Source organism: Orycteropus afer, unplaced genomic scaffold, assembly GCF_000298275.1.
Source record: "Orycteropus afer afer isolate SDZICR_OR568_19922 unplaced genomic scaffold, OryAfe1.0 scaffold00969, whole genome shotgun sequence".
In the NCBI taxonomy this organism is placed as follows: domain Eukaryota; kingdom Metazoa; phylum Chordata; class Mammalia; order Tubulidentata; family Orycteropodidae; genus Orycteropus; species Orycteropus afer.
Genome location: NW_006922556.1, coordinates 9036 through 9690, shown reverse-complemented (window position 1 = coordinate 9690; position 655 = coordinate 9036).

The following is a 655-nucleotide window of genomic DNA, read 5'->3' as shown; positions in this document are numbered from 1 at the left end:
GGTTTTAACAAATTCCCTTAGTTTCTGCTTATCTGGAAATCTCCTAATTTCACCATCACATTTGAGTGACAATTTTGCCGGGTATATAATTCTTGATTGAAAATTTTTCTCTTTCAGGGTTTTATATATACCATCCCATTGCCTTCTTGCTTGCATGTTTTCTGCTGAGAAATCAGATCTTTTTCCTACTGGCTGTCCTTTGTAGGTAACTTTTTGTTTTTCCCATGCTGGCTTTCAGGATTCTGTCTTTGTCTTGGTTTTGATGAGTTTGATGATGATGTGTCTTGGTGATTTTCTTTTGGGGTCTATCCTGTTTGGGGTACATTGGGCTTCTTGCGTGGATATATTCCCCTCTTTCATCATATCAGGGAAATTGTCCTCCAGTAAATCTTGGACAATTTTCTCATTTGTTTTGTTTTTCTCTTCCTATTCTGGAATTCCAATGACACATAAATTATTCCTTTTGATGGTATCCCACAAGAACCTTAGGATTTCTTCATTTTGTTTTGATTTTTTTTTCTGATTGATCCCTTTCCAAAGAAGTATTCAGATATTTGTCTTCAATCTCATTAACTCTTTCTTCCATCACATCAATTCTTCTCCTTTGCCCTTCCAATGTGTTATCTATTTCTGACAATTTAGTATTAATCTTCTG